This window comes from Colletes latitarsis, chromosome 6 (assembly GCF_051014445.1).
Source record: "Colletes latitarsis isolate SP2378_abdomen chromosome 6, iyColLati1, whole genome shotgun sequence".
Classification (NCBI taxonomy): domain Eukaryota; kingdom Metazoa; phylum Arthropoda; class Insecta; order Hymenoptera; family Colletidae; genus Colletes; species Colletes latitarsis.
The window spans coordinates 14,761,431-14,786,782 of NC_135139.1; the positions used below are offsets into that span (position 1 = coordinate 14,761,431).

General features: G+C 41.0%; 1 long non-coding RNA gene across 1 annotated transcript in view; it reads left to right on the forward strand.

Moving 5' to 3' along the window:
* The window catches only part of LOC143342685 (uncharacterized), a 118,238-nt gene extending 93,167 nt beyond the window's left edge, over positions 1 to 25,071 (forward strand). Inside the window, exon 3 of the long non-coding RNA XR_013079850.1 lies at positions 24,354 to 25,071. This is a non-coding gene — a long non-coding RNA (uncharacterized LOC143342685). The remainder of the gene's footprint in view (positions 1 to 24,353) is intronic.
* The last annotated feature ends 281 nt before the right edge of the window (positions 25,072 to 25,352 follow it).

The window sequence follows — 25,352 nt, forward strand, 5'->3', positions numbered from 1 at the left end:
AATGTTAAGTTCCTTGCATCGGACGACACAATTCTCGAAGCAGCATTAATCATGTCTTGGGAATAAAGAAAATGCAGTTGATTTATTTATAAAATAGATTTCCTTGAGCTACTAACTACCAGCGTTCTATTTGTGGATTTTTAAGGTATTACGTTTAAATTTGAATAAAGTACACTGGAACATGTTCTTTATGAACTCTTAAGAATAGATAAATATTATGTATAGTGATAATTTACTCAATTTTTATTGGTCTTATATTATTACATTTTTGATGAAACAAAATTTCATTAGAAGCTTACAATACTTTTGTTTATTTTGTTATGCTGTATACTGGATATGTGACCAGAAAAATCGAAATAAAATTTACACTTCTTCTCTATCAGCGCTATAAAATGCGAGATATAACCAATATTAAATAATCAGTTATTAATGTACACTGATGATAATAATAAATTTGTAAGAAGCTACTTGGAAAGGAGTCAGCCAAGTGTCCTGTTCGAATAAACAATTTCTCCGCCGAGAACCACCCCATCGAGTTTTAATTCAGCGGGCGGGGAGGTTTTGTTCCTCGAGCTAGTCGACAGATTCGGGGCGCGGGACTGTATCCCGACACCCTTTTTAATATTTCTCGCCTTTTTTGCGCGCACGGCCAGCCGGTATTCCACTTTTGCAATCAACGGGCTTCGGCGTGTCGAGGCTCTAGGGACGTCTGCGCGCATTCGGCGACCTATCGCGCGGCAGATGCAACGTCGATCGTGACGCATTGTTCTCGTACAAGGCGAATTAGTTCGCCGAATGGCAGGGCAGAATTCACGGTGTGTTAATTAAAACAATACCGCCCGGTGCGACCGGGGCCACGAGAATTCGAATTTCGCGCGCATATGTCACACTTCGGCCTTTTCTTCCACTCCGCATTGTCCGTCGCGTTTACAGCGATCTTGTTTATTGGGTTCTCTGCTGATACGTGCACTTCCTTATCTAACAAGATTATTTCGCCATTCCAAACGCTATTATCCAAAGAAAACGACAAGATTACCTGTCTTAAGTTCTAACCCTTTGCAGACGGCCATTTTGGAACACGAACGATAATTCAGAAAACTAACATCTACCTAAGAATTGTATTTTCATTTAACGAGTTTCAATGTGTATCGAACAAATAAAATTTTAATAATTTATAAACGGTATATTTTCAATTTTCTGGTAAAGGGAACTTGGTGTAAGAGAACATTATTCCACGCTTTCCTTTCGCTTCTGCGCGTACAATAGCTTGCCCACCCGGTTATACCGCCCATATCGATGCGTTTCACTTGGATTATCCTGCAGCGTGAACTGGCGAACGAAAAATTCGTTTTCTTATTTCACTTTCGTTGTCCGAGTCGTCGACCGGCTAAAACCCGGGGACACGTATGCGCGCGCGTCAGTACACATCACCATTTCGCCATCTCGAGCATCGAAAGGAACGCGCTCGAGCAGCTCAATGGACGACCGTGGCGAGCCAGCACGTTTTCTAGTTGGGCCTTAGAAGACGAGCCGCTGTTCAGTATGCAAGTTCGGTGCGGGCGCATCCGGTAGGCGCCGCAAGCACAGAAACTCACGTTGCATTATATATCCGGCTGTCGATAGGAGCGTCATCCCGATGATAAGAATAGAATAATAGAATTTTCTACGAGACTGCAGCGTGACACGGTCGACGAAGCGACGCTGACGGGTGGCACGAGGAAGGGGGGTAGAGGTGACGCGTAGCAAAACGAAGAAAATGCACGGGGGACTTTTCCGGTCTGATGATCGACAACGATCCCTCGACGTGTCTTCTCCGTTTCGCGTATATCTTTCCTGTGAATCTCGCCTCGAACTCGTCGTTTTTTGTCTGTATGAGCCGCAGTACCGATAACACGGCGTCGCGGCAGGATACGTTGCCCGTACGGCGATAATCTCGTTTTGTTATCCCGTGAAACCGAAGGGCAAGCCGTTCTAAAACAGTCTCTGTCGCATTATACGTCCGTTTCTTACGATGTCCTCTCGCATTTGGTTATTGAAGAGCTTCGAACAGTCTGCTTTTGTCTAGATTTGTACTATTACAATCGCTGTTGTAGATTAACCCATTGTCGACTACGTTATTAACCTGGATGACGTACACGGAGAGAATTTTCTACTAAAAATTACCCTGCAATAGAGGAAGTCTAGGACAACCTAACTTTTCACATGAAATTTATGTACTGTGTATAATTATTTAAAAAACAGATCGAATTATGTTTGAAAAAACCCGGGTGGTCGTCCGAAAGCGACAGCTTCGTGAGTAAGAAGACTTATTTTAACCCCTTGACGTACGATTTAATTCCAAATAACTTTTCAAACGTATACTATTTAATTTTGTTTAAATTTGTTCGTAGAAGGAATGGTCGCGACAAAGAATAGATTTGTTTTTCGAATACCTCGTGTATGTAAAAACGTGTCGATTTTAATGTGGAAAATGACGAGTGAGTAGCCTCGTGATTGTGAAACTTGACATTAAGAATTTGTGACGTGTCAGACTCGTTATTGTACAGCAATGGTTTTGTGGCGTCGCCTCCCATGCTCGACACTAGAGGGGTCGCGTTCTCACAAGCGCTCGACCGATCTCTCGATTGCTATATATACACTCCTCGATCGACTTCTTAATATCCCAATCGTCTAAGGCAGGGCCTGCTAGAAAGCCTTACTGATGAGTCCACTAGCAGGCCCGACGAAACGCGCCCCCTTTTTTTCTTTTCTGTCCTCTTACGATTCTCACGAGTTTCCAAACCGCAACGAAGCAGCGCCCACAGTTTAAAACATTCATCGAATTTTTCAAAGACTGACATCTTCACTTAAACGTGAATATTTAGAGCTCTACTACAACGAACCACAGAGAAACCTCAAAACGTGTTCAAAAAGATGCAAAATGAAGAAGCAACCACCACCACTTACCAGCCGCCATAAACGGGCGAGATTGGAATTCACTCAACAAAGAATGCATTGGCGGAGGAGGTGGAAGAAAGTAATTTTTTCTGACGAAAAAAGATTTAATTTGAATAAACCCAGTGTCTTATCTTTATATATAGAAGCGTGTGAGATTTGATTTTACAGTGTGTACATTGGAACAAGTACTCAACTCTGATATCGTTTCAGACTTGCTCCCACGAGGGTAATTTTACCCTATTTTATACCGGAATATTTACTCGATAATTCTTTGAGTGTATATTTTATTTTGACCAACAAAACGAACAAGTTACTTGAGATTGGAAACACGGAGGCGTATCAGACCACGATAGAATAAAGTAGAACTAGTTTTGAGTTCTTATTTATAAACAGGATGTGAATACAACCAAAAGAGAATATTAGAGTTTCATCGGATCCTCACAATAACCACCTACGTAACCAGTTACGCTATCGCCACTCAAATACCGTTAAATATTCCGTTTACTATTGGACAAAAAATGTAATTAAACTTCGTGTTATTATCAGATAAGAGTGGAAGTCTTCGTTAAAAAATGCAAGCACTTCAGTTGTTTTCACACCAAACAGTAACAATAAGATATTAAAATAAACCTTGTTCCCTGTTTTCTTTCTCGTTCCACGTTTCCTTTCTTGAATATTCAATACCATTGTTTAATTGATTATTTATCCGGCGCGTTTGCATTCGGACCAAAGTCACGATGATATCTTATCTGGAAGAGCGTTCTTCCCTTCTTTAACAAACCACTCAACATTTCGCTCTCTCTATCGATGAATAAATCATGACTAAGACCTCGGTTGGACGAGCGATTGTCGCGTTTTTTTTTATTGCTTTTTACGTTTAACAATTGATTCGATTAGACGAGCGCGCGCTGATAAAAGAGCAACGCGTGTAACGCAGCGCGACACTCGTCCGCGACCCAAAGACAGACAGGGCCTAGACTTTTATCGAGCTATACGCCAAATTTTAACGCGACCCAAATAGCGCAGAGAAACAAAGTTAATTCGACATTCTCCAAATTTCAACATTTAACGTTATTTTCAGTACCAATTCCGTAGCAAAAGTTACCACAAAAATTCTCTCTTTAATTTTAATCATGGTAAATAATTTTGTCGTATAGTGTGCATCGAGGAACTCAAGGAGGGATTCATGTGAAACAAAGTTTCAAGTTCAAAAATTAAAAGTTCATTATAGAGATTAGAACACAACAAACAAAAAATTGTCTTAAAACTGGTTGACGTCCACTGGTGCTAAGCCTATTTTAAACAAGAAATGAGGAAAATTTAAAAAACTGCAGCATTTTAAAAAGAAAATTTCCATATCAAAAAAAGCTTTCTTCTTCAAAATGCTATAGTTTTCTAATTCTCCACATTTCATGTTTAAAATAGATTTAGTACCAGTGGACACCAACCAGCTATAATGGATGCTATTCAATAAAATATAATAAAAAATGAACTAAAAAAAATATGTTCTTCATGTACCTAAAAGTGTAGTACAATAGAATTTTTAATTGTTTACGAAGAAAAAGAAGCTTTAAATTTTAACGCTGTTACACGATAATCTCCCCTTAATTTAGCGTTTATTTTTTTGGCAGTGGTTAACTCCAGTAGCGGTATGGTTAAAATCGTACGAAAATAATCCCGGTTGTCGTCGAAAGATGAGGGCCGTCAAGAGTTCTCGCGAGCGCGGCATGTGTTCTAACAGCCAATTAACAAGGAATCAATAAAAGACGAGTCTGGAGGGACGGTAGCTTGTCCGGACGAGCGCGGCACCGGTCCGTGGCAATCGCACGACCGGTAATTGCCGGACAATTACCGCTGCGCTGACGTATTTACTTACATGCGAGAAGACTCGGCCATTGTTTGCTCGGCACCGACGGCACCGGTGAGCTCCTAATTACATATAATGTTCGACGTGGAAATCGTCGACGCGCGATAGCCCCTTTCCGCGGCCCGGGGCTCGATGCCCCGTCATTGTTTTCGATCGTCAATCGACACTTCCCCTCCGACGACACCCGGAGTACGACGGAAAAGCCGGGAAACGAGCGATTGTCGAAATTCAATTTTCCACGCGACCGTCCGTGACTTCTCCCGTTTCCGCTTGGAAATTCAACGATGGAAAGGGATACAGGCCAAGCGAAACAGGAACAACTAGTCACCGGTCATTGACGCGAAATTGTGATATCGCGAAACGGGCTCTCGGAACGGGGTATTCGATGTCCTCGTGACAATCCGGTCTCGCGAATCGCGAAAATTTATCCTGCGGTGCGTACAACAATATTTTTAGATGAAGATTCGTTCATAATACAGAACGCTGATCGATGATTAATATTATTTACGGGGTCGTGCAGGGCAACTCTGCAGTACTTTTCTAAACTTTACTATTCATGGTATTGGCTTTTCCTTCTTTATTTTTTCTTTTGCGTAGATCTTATTGCACAGGGTTTTCCCTAACGTGTAGGTTTTTCCTAACATTCGCTTCAGCAGTCGATTGAGGACACAATATGTGCCCTACTTGATCTTGTTACTCCAGTACTGTGCAGTTGCTTACTTTTGCAGAATGTGTTTGAAACGACCACCTTCGATCCAAATACAAATACCTATTTTTTTCTTTTCCATATAAATGTTTCAAGCCTCGTATGAATTTTATTTCCACTATTCATAGTTATTTCAGTATGTACTTAAGATTGTTAAGTTACAGTTTTTTAGGAAAATATAAATACATAAATGCTGTAATATTTGGTAGTGCAATTAATACGATTATACTTATTGGAACTCGTGTTTACGTGGTTCATTGATCGATTAACCTCGATACCTATTCATTACCTCGTATCAGATATGGTTTGTATAGCAAGCGCATAACAAGTATATATTGTGGCCATTTCGTAACGTTAAATTTAAGGGGGAAATAATTTGTAAATAGTTTAATAAATAGTATAATGAGTGGACCAGCCCGATTCTACTGTATATGAAAAATTTTAATGAAAATTCTGATCGACCAAATTCTAATTAGTCAATTCACTTCTGACACTTGAGAGAGCTGTATGAATTCATATCAAAGATATTGAAATTGCACGATTTTCTGTAATCGATGATTCGATAACTATGCTGTCGTTGTTTCTGCGTAACACTTTTGCAAACACTTGTAGCGATCCTGAACGAACAAAGCTTCGAGTACATGTTATTAGCAGTCTACGCACACGTGGCTGAGATGGAGGATAGACAACATTGTCTTTCTGCGGAGAATGAATAATTCCCGTGTCATTACTAAGCAACCTCTAGCCGCATTTTCTTTCGTCCCATGCTGTCTCGAACAAAGATAGACTTCTGTGAACTCGCTTGTTCATTTCTTTTTCTATACAGGGTGTTCGGCTACCCCTGCGAAAAATTTTAATGGAGGATTATCGAGGCCAAAATAAGACGAAAATCAAGAATACCAATTTGTTGATAGAGGCTTCGTTAAAAAGTTATTAACAATTAAATTAAAAAATTTCAAATCGTTTTAGAAAAATTATTTTCGATTGCGGGGGTCAATTACAATCATTTTTGATGAATACACATATCCCCGAAATCCTACCCTCCTTCGAGAAAAAAATTCGGGTAGGTGGTGAAATTTTTCGGCAAAAAAAAAATTATTTCCGATTGCAAGGGTCGATTATAATCATTTTTGATGAATAGATATATCTCCGAAATCCTACCCAGTTTCGAGAAAAAAATTCCTTACCGAAAATATAATTTCAGGCCAAAAATGTTTCCCGTAAATTTCATGCGAATCTTTAAAACACCATAACTTTTGAACGGATTGGACGATTTTAATGTTCAAAAAGCCAAACGCCGCGTATTTTAATGTAGAATATGTAGCAATTATAAAAATATTCGAAAGGTTATTCCTTGGCCCTATAATGTTAGAAAACCCCCTTAAAAATGGTCCAATTTTCAAACAGCCATAACTCCTATAATAGTGAATATATTTCAATGAAACTTTTTTCTGAAGTAGAGCCCATAGGTACCTACAAAAAAAAAGTTCGATGCAGAGTCCTTCTACGTCAAAGTCGAACCCTTTCGATTCCTATCTACATATTATTATATAAATAAATGAGGTCATCGATACGGAGGATCCCTTTTACGCAATTGGCCTAAACCTAAATACTTCCATCGACGCCAACGATAACGCTTCCCCGGTCCAAACACATATACACTTCTTACAATATGTAGACTAGTCTAACCTATAAACTGTTTGAAAGCTCTTTTCTATGCTCGTTTACATCTACCACGCATTGTATAATATCGTACATCCCTAAAGGAACTAAACATAGCTCTAACAACAAAAACTCGCCTTCGGCGCTCGTAACATGGAACATCGCTGCTTCCCGGCTGCTCTTGATCCAAAATTGGCGTTCCGAGCTTACGACCATAGAAAGGATGTCCAACGTGGACTAATGGCGCGCAGAACATACCTCAAAAAACAAAAACTCGTCTTTGGCGCCCGTAACATGGAACACCGCTGCTTTCCGGTGCTCGTGATCCAAAATGTGGCATTCGGAGCTTACGACCATAGAAAGGATATCCAACATAGACTCTAATGGCGCGCTGAACGGTCAAATTGCCCCGAAGAAGCCGACCACTGTACGGATTCCGGTTGCGCGAGACACACAAGCTCCGAAACGAACGAGACGGTGACGCATGGCGGCGAAGAGGATCGTGCATCGAGAAGCAGAACAAACGTACGAAGAAACGGCACGAAGAAGGAGAGATATATAAAAGGAAGCCCGAATGCAGCCGCAGATGGCGGCGATAGCGCGCATAAGAGGTGTATCTACATTTAGTTCGGACAGGCACCACTTTATTCGCCCGGCAAGCGTTAACAAGTGTTTTCCATCGATTTAAACGGCGCTAAGGCGCTTTCGCAGCCGCGCAACCGGTCCACCGGCCAGGCTATCGGTGACTCATTGGAAACGCAGCCGGTTTTCGTGTGCGCGAAAGATCCGATCGTTCGATTCCGCTACCGCCGACGCCGCCGCGAGTTCGAGTTAAGACGTTCGATTCAATACAGGCGGGAGGGGGTTCGGGGGCGGGGGGGATAGGGATCGTCTTCTGGTTTGTCTCATCATTGCCGCCGCGATGGCTGCTGGTTTATTTTCCACCTGCGATTACGCGCGTCGGCGCGCGACCAGAAAACCGACGCCTCCGGTTTATTTTGCCGCCGGGAAGCGTGCGCGTGCGCGCACGCGCGATCCCTCGTCGTGCTCGGCCCTCTTCGAAACCCAACGATTCCAATTTTACGGCCGCTTTTAATTAGGACGTTCCACCGTCCGTACGAGACGAATCGCGGATCTGGTTTATTTCCAACCGATAGGGGATGCTTAATCTTCGATCTGGAAAGGCAGCGTCTACTTATTTACACAAATACCGGCGATTTCGATCTTTAATTGGAGCCGTCGTTCGTTCGCTACGCGCCAGAAATCGGCCTCGTTCATTCCGCTCGTTTCAGCCGGTTTTAATTAGCGGTACCGTTAACGTTTGATATGCGAGCACGGTTACGCGGACGAAGAAATTGTTCGAAAACGGGAACCACGCGATTCAAACGATCGGGTAATCGGATTCGTCGCGCGGAAAGATTATAATCAATTATGTTCGTCGATTATACCGGGGGACTTTAACGATACAGCGTCCGTTAAACTGGTTGTAATTGCGAGGGAAATTAAACTCCGTCCTTTGGGTTTAGTTTTTGTTGTCGTAAACGGGTGCATGCCTCGATCGTACAGGTGCAACGATGTCGTACGGTGTTCTTTGCAGTTGCTATATGTTCACCATCATTTTCATCCCATCGTCTTGTATGTAATACGTTTGGTAAAAGACTAGAAGCTATAACAGTGGTTATCATACTTGTCTTCTAACCAAATTAAATTTGACTTACCCTTTGTTAACAGGGTATTTAATGATCTGATCTCGTGTCCGAATATCATTAAAAAGTCTAGATTTAACGTTCCTTCCAGGATTCGTCGTTCTGAATTATTTCACATAGAACACTATCAAACACTTGTGGCTTCTATAACCCTTATAATCGTTTGGTCATACACGCGAATACATGGTTTGATCGATGCTCTTAACCATTCAATTCTATCATTTAAATGTTCCTTACTCGGCATCTCCTTGTAATTATTCACAGTCAGTCTCGTACTTCCTATCATTCAATTTTGTATTTCTGTTTATCTTTGTTACGTAACTATCTTCTATACCTGTATATCTTTCTGTATTAATGGGTACTTAATCCCGTGAACAAATAAATAAAACACGTACACGCGTGTCTCTCAAACCGTCACAGCCGCTTTCCCCGTCCCGCGACACCTCGAAGAGCGAAAGAACCGAAGTGCAAAAAGCAACGGGAATCACGAATAGCGGGTCACGCGCGGCCGCATCTCGAGCATCTCCTCTAATCCGATTATCAGCGAGAGTAGCGTAGTGGTCGGCTCGCGGGAGGTCGAAAAGTATCTCCATCGTGTCCAGGACATTTGGATTTTTTCCGTTGGGGACGCGGGACCGTGACGCGTTCGAGCAACCGTACCCCGGTGCCTCGTCATATCGTCGTACGTCGCCCGGCTAAACCCTGGTACGGCAAAAAGGGAAGAAGGGCCGCCACCGATACGAGCGGAATTGGTATTTCATATTTTACGGTCGTCCGTGCAGGAAGCAGCCACGGCTCACGAGCCCCGTAGAGTGCTCCTAGCTTTGATGGGGGACACAACATCGTCTTCGGGCTCTCGAGGATCACGATTCGGTGACGTGTGGCCGGCCCGCTATCGGGCTAACGTCTTGTACGGGCGCATATAAACGTAAAGTTCGCGGTGAAGGCTCGGGCCGTAGCGAGTTAAACCGGTAGAAACCGCACCGGGTGCTCGTGGGGGCCGCACACCGTTTCCTAGTAGTTCTGGTAGTCCCCGGATCAGCCGGAACTGCCGGGAAAATAGATCGAACGCGAGCTTCGGGATCGTGGTCCATGCACCGCGATAAATAAAACCGAGCCGGGAACCACGTCGAGGTTTTGTTCCACGAAATCTAGGATCGTCGTCGACGAACGTGCGGTTTCCGTCTGAAACACGCTAGTCAATTGTTGATCCTTTCGAAACACACTGGACTTTCTGCTGGGGGACACACGGCGGCGCGAGAACTTTTACGGCTTTGACACTGTTACGATGTAAATTATAAAATGAAACTAACGCTTATTCGTTCATTACATCAGAAAGGAAACGTAATTCATATTTCATGACTGCGGATGGTTATGTAAATGCATATGTTTCTAGGAAGTAGATAAAAGAGTGAAAATTTGCTTTCTCGTACAATTTTGCTTCTTGTATATTTATTTTAATTTCATAGGAGCATTATAAAATTTATATATAAAGTAGTAACTTAATACTACTAAATGTAAGAAAGCGAGATAATAAAGTTGTTTCTAAAAATTGTATCTTAATTTTCAGTGACTTATGAACGTGTACTTATAAGAAATGTTGGTACTTGAAAATATGGATAGAGGATTTTATATCGCAAGTTGATACTAAATTTCACTCGCTTATTTGAACTTTTTCTAACGCGAGTACAGCTTGTCCCAGTTTCTAGAAACACCGTATACTTTAACGGAGGAAGTGCATTAGAAATATTGTTGGCAGTTTGAAATATCAAAGTATCTAAAAGCTACTGACGTTATCTAATTTGTACCGCAACGGATAATTCGCATTCCTATAATATAGAACGTCGTTTTGAAACACTTTATAAGTAGAAACGTTACGGGTGCAAATTAACACAGCTCGTATACACTCTGTGCGGTTACCGAATTCGTCGATCGATCGAGAATGATGGAAGAGAGATCCGTGCGATCGCAAAGCCTGCCGATCGAGCGTCGAGGATTTGGCTCATTGAATTCGCGCGAGTTGTTCGATCGCGTTCATGCGGATCAAGAACACGTTCGCCGGCCCTAATCGAGTGATCTGAATTGTGCTGCAATGAACGGCGATAAGGAGAATAAAATTCAGCAGGATTTAAGGCAACGCCGCCAGGAGAAAATTGTTCGCCTTTCTCGAAGCCACTTTATCTTGTTTGAAACCTTCACTTTCAACGATCGCAGATACGAGGGTGTTCGAAAACGACACGTCGCGGGAATACGAATTATTATATTCAGACGCAACGATGTTTATGAATATTAATTTATCATCATGGAACCCTGTTTTTCTCCTCTAAGCACAGCGTACATGACAAATTGCGTGGTTCGTTTTCAAACATTTTTATGGAATGTTGCAATATAAGTGTGATCGACCAGATTCAGGTTCAAAACAGGTTTCTAAGAATCTATTTAAATTAAATTATTTATCGTCGCGCGAGCAGGCTTAAGTCTTCAAGCGTTCCCATAAAATGAAATTCAAAAGAATTGTGTCAGTTAACCAACTTGTATTAGGTTTTTATCAATAAAATTATTTTCATTTTATTAATAAAAATTATTATTATCAATAAAACTAAAGGTTAGTGTTTTATCAATATTAATTTGTGGCTTACATTCGAGCAGTAAAATTTTATTTCTTCGTTGTGAAATATTTCTACATTTCATACACTACTTTTTATTCCATGTTTTTGAATTTTATCGATCTCTCCTACGAATTACGAGAAACTATACCTGCAGGTAAATGAATGTTAATATTGTAACAATGTTGCAACGATGATTTAGAAAAACAGGCACGTCCAGTCGCGAGCCTCCGTGATTGACATTTAAGTCAGTACTTGTCATCGATAGAATGACGAGCACGATCGAGCGCGCATGCGTGCAGACCCACCGATTTCTATGGAAGATGTCTTCGTTTACAAATGAGCATCATTAAAATCCAAATAGCTCGCGGAGCATGTCGCACAGAATTACAAATATTCGTCGTAAACGTCCGTGCACAAAAGTCTATCAACGTTTTATCCAACTATAAATCAAATAATTCTAATGGCCATCCTAGCCATGCATTAATACTTTTTCAAAGTCATCATTAAGGCTTATTAGTCTCCGTAGGTTTCGTGTTTCAATGTTAAACGCATGCATCAATTCAATAGCCATCTCAGTCTAGACTTTAAGGTGTTCTTAAATCGTATCTTGAATTTCTTTTCGTACGAATACCTTTTGGTCTGGTAAACAATTTTATGATTTTGCTCTGACAGTTGACGTATTAAACAGGTACAAAATGATTTTGCTTACAAACAGTACGAAGCGTTTAAATGGCTCGCTGTTACAATACTTGTGATTACAACGTTATTTCAACCTACTTTACTATCCATAAGTAGAGTTGCATATGTTTAAATGTTATATTGTACACAAAAGTGCAAGTATTGGAATGGAAAAAACAGATAATTGTAAAGTATGATGAACATCGTTGGTAGGAGGCGTTGAATGGACGTTGGCCAAGACAAAGAGAAGCTGTTTCCGTTAATAACATTGTTGGAATCGATTAGAATTGTCTGAGCACTTACTAATTAGATACTCCAATTAAATATTCATGCACGCGTAGTATTTTTAGACTTACCTTTTCCCAATGTATTGTGAAATTGTCGCGATTCAATACATTCTTACGCTATCGAGATCCGCAGAAATATTCTGCTACTTGTTGCTCATACAATAAATTATAGTACACGTGTTTAGCTACTAACAATAAGTCAATTCATCACTAACAAACGTTACCACTTTACATACCATATGCTGGGTGATATTAAATGCACGCATTTTAGAAACTAATTTGATACGTTGTACGTCAGTTCTAAAGAATTTACATCACATGTCTGAATTGAACATTGTTACTAATTCAGTTCGTTATCGATCAATTTTACTCCTCTACGTATTGCATGTTATTAGCTGTATTTATCTCACAATAATTTTTACTAAATGCTCGCGAGCAGTAGTTTCGAGGGATTCGGTGTTGAATTTGACGTCGTGTTATCCGTTGAACACCGAATGTCTCAATCGAGCACCGTCTAATGCTCTGACGAGAACGTAGCGAACGTATCCGTATCTCTGACACGTTAGATTTATGGATATTTCGTTTGACCATGTCCGCAAGTACTAAAAGGCATTTCGAATTTTTAAACGTGCACGTGGGCAGACCCAGAAGACACGGTTTCTGTTCACCCACACCACGAGCGTTTATTTCCTTCCCGTGAGCAGTCTAGCTGATCGTGGATAGCGTACTTCGGAATGGAGATCGCGGCCCTGTCCTTTCCTAGGTGCACGGACGCGTCCGTCATTCCTCCGATAACGAGCAGTGACTTAAAGTCTTTACGGTGTCATACGGGCTTAATGCCACGGGCACGGCGACGGGACGTGAGCCGAGATAGCGAAGGCGCTATTTAATTAACGATAATAGCTCGGCTTAACAAGAACTCCGCGGCATTTTCTTTTCATTGTCTTTCCGTAATGCGATGCTTCCCTCTCCCTGTTCTGTCTCTTCGTTCCTCGTTCCTGTCCCGCGAAGATTCCGCGATGGCACCCTACTCGATCCGTAGAACTCGAGACCATTAACATGTATCGTTCTGTTCTGGGATCACCCGGTGTTCTATGTTCGGTCAGATCGAATTATTCTGCTTGTTTGCAAACCGATGCTCACGTTTTATTGTCAGCAAAGGGAACAGAGCCGTGCAGAAACCTTAAAAATTTCGGTTTTAAATGTATCAAACAGCGTGACGTTATTAACCCCTTAACATACGATTTAATTTCAAATAATTTTTAAATTTGTTCGTACAAGGAATGGCCTTGAAAAGGAATAGATTTACAAATACCTCGCGAATGTAAAAATGTGTCGATTTTAATATGTAAAACTTGATGGATAGTGAGTAGCCACGTGATTGTGAAACTTGACATCAAAAACTTGTAACGAGTCAGAATTGTAATTGTACAGCAAGGGGTTAATGAATCTTCATTATTTTTAAGTTGAGCCACCGTACGAAAATCATGCAATTTGTAGAAAAGCTGCATATGTACTTTGAATTATGAACGATAATTCCTCGGAATAGTACACCTCCCTCGATAACGTTCGAACTAGCGAACATTAACGAGGGAACGTTGTATTTATTTAGGAAAAATGCACATGATAATCATCGGCAACATGTAGCAACGAATGGTTAATTATCTATCTGCAGTGAAAATTGGCCTTTCCTGTACGAAAACAAAAGACAAAAGTGTATCAATGATTTCGATAGGTAATCTAACAGAGCAGTTGCTTGGGAAACAAAAGATATAGGTTCAAATCCCGGGTTCAGATATCAGATTGTCTCATTCTTTTTCTTCCTACGAGAGCGATAGAATGCAGCGGCAGATAATGGCGATGGCGAGCGTGTGTCAGATAACTTGTGGTTGAGCATGATGGAAAATGTTTGTTCTAGAAAAGCGTGGAAGAAGATAAGGAAACGACAAGCGTGCATTTTATCCGGTACGTGATAGGTAGACACGTTAAGCTACCTGGCAATCTCACGCTTTGGACACGAAAACATTCTATAATACATTAGGCAAGAATGTTCAGTGGCGCTCATGATGATTCGAACGACACTCCATTCTAACGCTTGTTCGATTATCTGCATATTTTCTCAATTAATAACTTTATTTTATAGCACTCCCGCGTCACAGACATATAAAACGAAGTTGAATCTAATCAAACCTTATTCGAAGAACGTCAATTGGCATACGTGCGTTGATTCTTATTGTAATGGATTTCAGAACGTACCTACTACTCATTAAGGATTACAATCACGGTATATTTTATTGCCTTGACAAGCCATTTCTTTAATACAAATTGCTGTAGCAGTGTCATAGATTGTTGTAAGCAACTTTCTAATAGCCAACTGATTATTATAAAGCTCGAACTTAGACAAATTTTAAATAGCTTCATTGTTAATTTAGAACCACTTATATGTACGTGTGTAATCATCATCTTGTTTATTTTGAATGCAAATTTCTTGCATTATTTAGTTTTAATGTCAAATGGCCCTTGGAGATTTGATTTTATAAAAACTTCGAACTTTACCTTCTGTATCTAGTTGCAATAAAGAAGTTGGGTACTTGTGAGAGAGCGTAGTCCTCTGCTGGCGAACGCGGGAACTACTGCTAGAATATCCAATCTTAACATCAATCTTTCCATCACTATCGACAGTACTGAATACTGAAACCTTCGATCTAAAGGAACAATTTTAGAATTTTGTTTACCAATTGCCAACTGTACGAACAAAATCACGCGTATCGTTGTAACGTCGGATGTCACGGGTCCGCGGATTGAAAGCGTGTCGTTCCGGAAGACGTTCAGCGTGGTAGCGAGTGACGAACGTGCAAGACGAGAACACGGCGAATAGGCGTGTGCGCGTTGCAGATACGGTGGTGCTAATTGCAATTTATGTCTCATTGCAATGGTCGTCGGTGCTCCATGACAAAGGACCGTACGCCGCGGGCGGCCGTTTCTGCGTTTAAGCGTTTCAAGAGAGAGGCTGTGCCACCGGAGTTCGCGGCAGAAAAGACGCCGCGACGTCGTCGTCGTCGTTGTTGCCTTACCTTACGGTTTCACCTGTGCGTTCACGGATTGACTTTACGAGGTTGGCTTTTGTCGGAATCGGCGCTGCGAATCGCGTCCCAGCGACGTTCAAGGGCAGCGAAACGCTGACTTGTTCTTGCTATTTATCGGCGCGACATCGTCCAGCGAACGCTCTAAAAACTGAAGCAACGTTTGGTGTTCGATAGACTATTCTCTATTACTATACACAGCTATCTGTTATTCGTCCCTTCGCGGAATCTGCAAAACATTCTACTCTTTACGATGCGCTTTCTAGTTTAAAATTCCAACACTGACATCCGCATCTTTTACTCACTAAGGGCTAGAGGTATCGTCTATCAAATATCTAACATTAAGAAATTTCCTAAATGTCCACTCTATTTAAAAAAAATTTGAATCGAAAGTTATAATACTCGATCCCCGGATAACTGAAACGACTGTTATTCACTAGAAAAATGACGTAAGGTTCACCATAGGTAGCTCCAAATTTTAATATAAATTGACATTTTTTTGTAAATTTTTTTTGCATTTTGAAGATACGTGAAAATAATATAATTCCAATCTGGATTAGAAAGTTTTGGTCTATCTTGAATTCCTCGTGAGTTTCAAAACTTTTAACATGGTTTGAACATTTTGTAAAATAAATAAATACATCTACGAACACATTAAATTTTCATTAGCTACTCTGAAACATGCATTTAAAACATTTTAATACCTGCTTAAGTTTTAACAAATTGCTACATTTATATTAAATAGCACATAAATGCACATTTTCAAAAATTGAAGTTAATTGCTTGCTAGTAAAAAATGTATAAACTGTACGGTATGAATATATTTGTTAAAAATTGAAGAATTTAATTATTCGTTTGTACAATATTAATAAACGATGTATGCGCTATTTAATATAAATGTAACAATCCGTTGGAAGGTAAACAGCTATCGAAACGTTTCCAATGCATTTTTGAATACAAAAATCAATGAAAAGCTTTGTGAATTTATAAATGCATTCTGTTTTGTAAAATGTTCTAGACGTGGTACTTCAAAACTCATAAAGAATTCCAGAGCGAGCAGGACTTTCAAGATCAATCAAGCCTGGCCTCGAATAATATTCCAAGTGATTCGAATCTTCACGGTCTCGAGAGTTTCGTATCTCTCGGAAGACCCAGATTCGAACGCCCATCACTACTTACGAGTGATGTGGCAGCTTCTAGTATGAACGATCTTCCACTTACTTTTGATGTTAGTTCTTAATAATAAAACTGTCAAGCGGACGTCAGACAGAAGATTGGATATTAGTCTACCAACCAATAAAGTTTATTCGATCGATAGACAACATCTAGTTAATTTAAAAAATCTTTCAATAAGATGTAACGTACCTTTGGTGTAACTAAAATAAAACTTGAGATAGACAAAACGAGACGAAAAAATTTGAGACATCTAAAGTCGAGTGGAAATAATTTTTGTTCAAACTGTTTGCGTCATACAATTGCACGACGTATAAAACGCATTTTCTCTAATGGATTTTTTCTGTCGTCGGTGATTTCTAAACTATGTTCAAATATGTAAATCCTGGTAGTGGTTTTCCAGTTGTTAATTCAATATTATGTCATCGCTGTTTGTTAAGCTTTCGCTGAGCAGAGCCTGCATCGATAATGGGATACATCGTATCTAACAATACGGAAACCAAAGCTGCAACAATTTCCCATTACCATAATTGAATAGATCTAACCCGACATTAATGAAATATCAAATATCCACCCACCGTAAACAATACTACAGAATCTATTTAAACGCGCCCGATTAAATATCCATTCACGACTATCTAACCCTGTTCAACGAGATAGAACGCGTATCTCTTCTGCAACAAAGACATTACGCATCTCATGGCTGAGCCATTGAACGTGTTGCAACATGGGCCCGTTCAAACCGGCTGAGCAACTTACAATGCCGAATGTAAACGGTAGTATTACAAGCACCCAAAACACATTACAAACAGACATCCGTTACGACACGTATTTGACAATCATCTGCATAATATCTGCATTCGCTGTACGAACACCATTGATAGAGAAACTCCTCCACTTCTGTAAATGAACGTTCATTGAGAGCGAAGGCTGCATGTATAAACATCGGTATGGCTAGAGGAATTTCGTAAGTTTCAAGAACTTCGAATAAAAATTACTTATCGAGGATTAGAAAGTTAACTGCACTCGCATGCACCTCAAACTCGGACTTTTAAAATAGATTTTCTGGGTTTAACGTTATATTTGCGATCGTACTTGTTTTCTGGGCCTAAAATAATTATATCTGTTCTGGACCTTCCGGAGGAATTTAAATGTTTTTGGTTGGATTTGTCAACTAATAATTTTAATATAAACATCTTCGAACAAATTATACGTGTAGGATGATACGTGTGGGAAGATCATTGCGTAGTTATATAAATATATATGTATGCGTAATACAGATGCAATAATATATATTGTACATCGTAAAATTATCGACTATAGAATATAATGAACACATATGTTACCGTCAGTTCGGAAAGAGCTGGTAATGTACAGTTGTTTATCTCCACAGGAAGTGCTCGAAATAACCACCTTCGGCCCAAATATAAGACTGCCGACGTCCTGTTATAGAGTTTCACAATTCTTTAAATATTCCAGATATTGTTTTGGATTCGTTAGCAAACGTCTCGTACATAAAATCGAAGAATTTCAATATTGTCAATGAATGTTGAATAAATAAATATTTTTAAATGATAGGACAAGACTAAGCGTAGGTCTATCTATACAAAAATCATTCATCGAAGAAATGATTGGGAAACACGATTTAAATGGAACGTACAATACTTGTTGTTCAATTTATGTGGAAGAAAAATAAATTATCACATAAAGTGACGTATGTGACATAATTGTGGGGCAAACACCTCACATTGGGAAACATAAATCTAAACTGTTGTTGAAAATGGCTTCAAATAACTCAATTATTAAAGCATCGTGTTCTTTGTTTAGCGTTTCCTGTCCAAGTCTCAATCGACGTGCCTTATGGTGGACATTAAGACCCGACACCCGCTTCATTACGGCTTTTTTGAGATGTTGACTTGAATTTAAGGAACTCCTGATCCTCCTTGATGGGCCCTCCAATCTCAATTTAGCCTTGATGTCGGTTCCACGCTTAATGGTATTTCGGACAGCACACACAAAGCGACGCTCTGTGCAGGCCATAAGCTTTTGCGAAAGTCCTGCAGACTTCCCGGTACCATAATCGATTTGATACTTCAAGAAATTGTTGATTGCCTTATGCAAACGCTGAAATAAGTCACTGTCCGACGTTTGGACTCTCCATTGTGACATCGTGCGAGGATTTGCCCTTTTACAATCTCTGCCTATCCCGTAAATTCAAAGTTATAATAAAATGCGGTAATTTTTACGCGTTCTACATCAGGGTTTCTCAACCATTTTAATACGCATTGTCGTAACTCTACTTTAAAATTATTATTTGACAACTCTGTAATTAGTTTGTTATGTAAATTTCAATCGTTTCTTATACTTTGAACTATTACCGAGTAATATTACAAGTTACATAAACAATATTTAGCTTCATTTAGCTATGCAACGCCGCCTAAATGGAAAGTTCGGTCCTCGTGCACCAAAATGGCGACCAACGCGTTAAATATGAATCTAGGTCTGACTCTATGCATCTAATGTAATTTTTTGCAAATAAGAAAAGTTGTATCTATACTTTTAGTATAGAGTGGCCCTAACTAAGGCGCGATCGTACAAGACCCGGGGACCGATCGATCCGGAATCGATCCCATCGCGTGTATCTCGTCCCAGCGATCGTCGTTCCCCGTTCGTTCGCCTGGCAACCGAACCCGAACTCGAACTCGAAACGAACGGTCGATAAAGTACGAACGCACAATGGACGTGGAAGCATAGAAACACGTGGCACATAAATCGCGCATTATGTGCGGCTCTTTGTGCGCCACGAAGTAAATAGGCTGGCGCGCGCGCGAACCGGCTACCCTTTCCTTTGGATTTCCTTTCGCCTGGCTCTCGTTGTTGTTGGTGCAGTTGTTGCCGCGGCCGCGGCCGCAATAGACGTCGGTCGGCCATTACGCCGACGCGGCCGTCGTTTTTCGCAACCGCTCCACATCGTGATTTCCTGAAGGTGCAAAGAGCCTCGACGACAGGAACGAATGCTGGTCGTGTGCTGCGCCCAGGTCGTAAGGTTTAACTTGCATTTGCAACAAAATCCCGCGCCGCTCGATGGCGCAATTCTACGAAGAAGAGGAACGCGATTGGCTATCGTATCGTAAATCCCGGCGATCGCGGCTCTGCGTCGCCTAGGCACTAAAATTCGTTGAAACTCGCGAGCGCTGTTTTGAGAAAAATCATCGATCTATGGGTTGCCACCTGGAGAAATTGCACGAGGTTGCCAATCGTATTTATAAGATTATTACCACCGCAACGAGGCGCGAGACTCGTTGTTTATCGTTCCGCGGGTCCGCACGGGTTTCAGTTGCAACCGAAGGTAGTAATTGTGGCGAGTTACTGGGATTTCATACTCGAACGGAACTCGTTTTTGAACAGACCGGAATATCAACTGACTGAGAATCTTATCGTATCTCAAGTGCACGCTGAGTCGAGCAAATTTTATTCGCGAGTAACAAATACGAATTTTATAATCGTTCGTAAGCTAGCTTCTGAATTTACGTTTCCTTAAAAAATTAAATTTAGAGTAAATTGTGTTTTAAGTGACTGATGTCGATTTTAGGGGATGGAACTATGTCCTCGTAAATCAACATTTTGGGAGCTGCATTCCAAAAAGTTTGGGAACCACGAACGTATGTATAAAGGTAGGGGAAAAAATAGTTTGCCACGCCTGTAAATCCCATTTCTCTCGAACGCGTTGTCACACCCAGATACATCAGCAGTCGCAAGCAATTACGAGCAAAGACGGATGGAGTCTGAGTTCGTGTCTTGAGACAAGGCGCGATGCAAAACTCTGGCGAACTTTTTCGAGGATTACTCAAAGGCTGCTGTTCGACCGGTTTGGTATAAATGCGGCTTAACGTTGGACGGCACGTAAGTCGCTGTCCTGGTTAGAGACACTTAATGGGGTCCCTTGCATCCGCCCCTCTCTGTAACTCTAATGATCTGCCGTACCTCTAATGTGGAAGTTTCCAGCGTGGAACTTATTAATGTGAAACTGCAGCGATTCGTCCAACGTTCACCGTAAGAAAAGAACAAAAGGGAGGAACAGAACTGAATTTCTTGCGTCATTAACAGAAACGACTTCTCTATTTCTTGTCCCCGCGTAACTGTTCATCGCCGTGACTCACAGGAACGAATATAAACCTTAAATTTTAGAGAATTTGTAAAGAATATATACGCGATTATTTTTCAATTACATGCACTTCAAAGTTGAAGTAATTTATTACACTTATAATAATTTTACGACGTTTATAAGCTTTTATTTGTTCAACATAAAATATCGTACAAATAACGGATTGAAAGTTCTTCGTCATTCATTCATCATTCGAAATTTTTATTCGAAATCTCACCGTATCTCTAAATAAATTTTTATTCTTAAATTAGCAGATTATATCGTGTTTTACAAAATAGTACATTCTCAATATATTCCAGAGAAAACAAGCCACTATAAAATTGATTTAATTCTGTTTGTTCTATTCTCGATTACTTCTGCAAAATATAATTATTTTTTGGTATTAATATTCAATTTCTTCCCAACTTAAATAATTCATTTCTGACAATTTCACAAGACAAAATCATCGATGCATTTAATATAAACTAAAATTGCGCTTCGTGTATTAAACTTATCCGACTAAATTCAACACAAATACTTCAATGGACTGTTCGAAGTCATCGCGTGCGAAATTAAGAAGGAAGAGCGTAGGTGACAAACACGTCGGTGATTGTAAATACGAAAGGGCCCTCCCATGATCGGCTTATTCCCCTTAAATATCGATTACTCGAAATCTCGTAGGCGTAGCCGCGTCCGTAGCGACCTAAATCTCCTCTAAATTTCAACCTGTAACACCTTTCCGAAGAATCAAAGCGAGAAGAAAGTTTCTTGCCCCCGCAACGATCGGGCCTGTCCCGTAAAAGACTTCGACCAGGTTAATTTCATTGATAAAAAAAAAATTCCCTGGTCCGCCGTTACACAAATCCGATTTCAAGCTTCTTATTAAATTCGCGGCGGATTGAATTTTCCGCGCGCATCCGGAGAAACTTCTGGCCCGTCGGTTTCCCCGAGTTCCCGCAAACGGTGCCCGTCCGACGTCGAACTTCGTAATAAAATAATTATTTTCGTACGACCTCCCCGCGCCAAGCAAGTCGCGCTTATCGTTGCCCCGCGGTGCAAAAACTGCGACGAAGAACTTAATACCGCCGTAACTGGATTGTTCCCGGTTGCTGAAACTTATGTAAACAGGTGTACCACTGGGTCAGTCAAACATCGAGCCGCGTTCGCACTTGATTAAATTATGCAAATCGATCGGATCGTACGTGTCCGCGGGCTGGAATTTAAATTACGCCTGGAAACACCGGGGCTCGCAGTTTCGGTGCCTTGTGAAACTGCCTCCCGTTAATTTATTGGCCGATCGACCGTCGAACAATCACCCGTGGCTAGCCGTAGCGTTGTCTTGTAACGTTACGTGCCCGGGAAATTCTTGTTAATTAGCGACAAAGAGTTTATTATCTATTTTTTACCTGTGCTCGTTGACGTTTTAATGCTGTTACAAATTGCGCAATATCGGGGCATTTTTATTAAGCGCATACCGTGTACTGTAAGATTGCGTGCCGTGACCAGTGGGAAGCAGAATTCAGACCAGTCAAGTGTACGTTATAAATATGCATGATTTGGTGGAAAGTCTGTCAAGGAGATTCGAGGCTGTGACAGCCAATAAGGGGAAATGGACAAATCGAACTACTTTACGCGAAAGATGAGATCCTACAAATTGTCTAATCGTTGTTTGCTGTACTAATATCGTTGGAATTGCCTCTGGTCGTCGTCTATATTTATTATTGAATCACACTAGAATCAAAATACTTAATGCTCAATATTAGAAAGTAATTTAACAGACTACAACCTGGAATTAAAACTAAAATTATTATTATTCGTAGTCTCGAACAAGCGTCTGAAGATTTCAGAATTTATTTTTATAGTTCTAAATGTTCCATTGTTCTAGAGTTAAAATACACCAAAATTTCTGTATATTACCAGCGACAAATTTATTAAAAAAGAGTCTTGATGCGAAACCAGAACTAACGGAAGGAAAACGTGACGTTGGAAGCTAAAGGCTTCGCCTCGAATTGCATGTTTTAATACTGCGGAAAGTAAAATTACTTTCCTGTCAGGTTTGCTAAATCCTGGGCACAAAGTTTCGCGTTATTGCTAAGACCTTGTCCGATACTTTTTGGACTGCATGCATCTATTTTGACTACGATTGGGAATATAAAAATTAAGTACTCGAATATTACGAAAAAGTTTCTGATAGAACTATTTTGACTACGCTAGAATCAATTTTATCGACACGAGAGTGATATTTTGTCAGTATGCAGCACTACGCCAGAGAATGGAGTCGAGAAACGCTAATTAAAAGGTGACAATTTAGTCTGGCGATCCCAGTTGAGTTGTCAACCACGTTTTTGGCAGATGGATGAATCGTACATCGGAGAACAGGGAAGAGGAGACGGATGTATCCAGCGTAAAAATGTCGTATCGTAGACAACGTCGTCGTCAAGATCATATTATTATGTACAGCGACGAGATACCTGCTGTTGGTATGCATGGGGAAGCCGATTGGCCGAGAGAAAACGCGCGTACGCACGCACGTACGGCGCAGCTGGTTTGTACGCGAGCTTGCACCGTAGTCAGGGCATATTTATGGATTAGCATACAATAGTGGTGTTTATTAGAGATTCTTCGAAGGTTCCCACCTTCGACGCCAGCTCCGTGCTTCTCCACCGTTCCCCAGAACCATCACGTTCTCCCCCTGTAAGCTCCGAATCGAAAATCGAGCTCGGCCAGGCCCGATCGAGCCTCTTTCACGACTCGTTGCTCGACTCCTCTTTACGTAACCGTGTTTAAGACCGTAGCATTGACCTTGTTTTCGCTTTATACTTTTGCGAAACGGTCGTCAATTTAACCTGTTCTCGTTGCTGTGATCCTCGGAGGAAAGTTTGATGATCTATCGAAGTACAATTTTATGATATTTCTAATATACAACGAATTTTTATTTTACACATCGTCAAACTCTAAACAAGACTGGAGATCTAGGCACCAATCAGACCCACATTCCTTTCGCTAGCCAACTTCTCGTGGGCACACAGTACCTTTCCTCGATGCTCTATAGTGTTGAGGATTGAGTCACAATTCCTTGATTTTGTATCACGTAAAATTGAGAATTGTTTTGATCTACTAAAACTCTTCACTAATGGCGATTGTCACAACGTAAACCCATGGTACGGGTTACCAAATGTACGATGCTGAGGCCTGAGTCCTAGCACCCCTCGGCAACGCTGATCAACTTGACCTAAAACGAGGAATTTAGCACCGATTTGCCAATTGTGTCACTACCCATTCACACCAGGTGATTCACTAACATTTTATTAGCCATTCACTGAAACTCATCAACGCTATCCACATCAGTGTACATATCAACACAATCATACAGACAAATCGAATCACAGTAGTAGATAAAAATACTTGTGACCTTCTGATCAAGTGGTTACAGGTTGATTCGTTAATTTACACTGAGCACAATCATGTAGAACGGCACTAAATATCAAAGTATTTCCACAGGAAGTAGCAGGTAGCACCGTGAGCGTCGGTGACCGAAAAATGGCGGGAGGAATCGATTCCAGAGAGAGGCTCGGCGAGGACTGGCGAACCCGTTAGCCATAACGCTGCCCCGTGATTTTCCTCGAATCCAGGCTTAGCCAGAAGCGTATCCCGCGAGCTGCAGAGGCTACGGCGCAGAGGAGAGGACATCGTGTGAAGTCGTTGAAGAGAGGTCCAAAGAAAGCGGCTTCCTCGGAAGCGACTGGCAAGAAGGAACCGTACGGTATTCCGAGACGAGAGATCCCGAAGAAAAGGGGGACCCATCGGGCCAGCCAGCCGTCTTGAATGCCCGTTTTGGTCAGCGGAGGTTCATTCGCATGCAACTTCGTCCACGGCTCTTACTTGGAAGTACGTGTGACCGCGTCGTAACCGGTACCAGTAGCCAGACGAAGGCGCAACGGCCCCTGTTCGCCGCGATCCGTTTCTTTATTTATTTCTTGCGCCGACGACAAGCTTCATTCAGTGCTTTCGAGCCGAATCGCGAGGACCGGGACCGGATCGGGTTCGAGACAAACGAGAGATCGTGCCCGCGATGAAGAAATTCGACGGTCCCTCTTGACCTCTTCGAATCCGACTCCGTGTGATTTTATTTTATCATTTTTCTTCAAAAAGCTTCAGAATCCTCTTAGTATGCAAAAATATAAGAAATACTTAAAGAATTATTATATCTAGGGGTTGAGACTCTACGAAACTTCCATTTCATTAATTCTATTAATAAAAATATGAACTTGCACGAAGATCCGCAGTCCACTTATCACCGTTCGTTTTAATTAATAACATTTGTTGAAAAGATATACAAGAATTGGATTCATAAAATGAAAGATGGATATTATACTAACGATGTATATACGTGTATAGCAAGCAAAAGCTTTTCATGGCGTATAGTTTTGCTGAAATATAAACTTTTAAGGACCATACTTCACGCCTTCAACCTGGAGTAACCCCTTCGTGTCGTGAGAA